We start from the raw sequence: 218 nt of genomic DNA on the forward strand, positions 1-218 counted from the left end.
GATGATATGGAGTTGCCACTTTGTGGCTAATTCCATATCTAACCATAGCAGAGTATAGCTGTCTATTGCAGAAATGAGTGCTTCCGTCACTGATTAGTACTCTGGGAACACCAAATCTGCTGAAGATGTGTTTCTGGAGGAATTTCAGCACGGTCTTGGTATCATTAGTGGGTGTAGCAATTGCTTCTACCCACTTAGATACATAGTCCACTGCCACT

This window comes from Arachis duranensis, chromosome 6 (assembly GCF_000817695.3).
Source record: "Arachis duranensis cultivar V14167 chromosome 6, aradu.V14167.gnm2.J7QH, whole genome shotgun sequence".
NCBI classification, from domain to species: Eukaryota; Viridiplantae; Streptophyta; class Magnoliopsida; order Fabales; family Fabaceae; genus Arachis; species Arachis duranensis.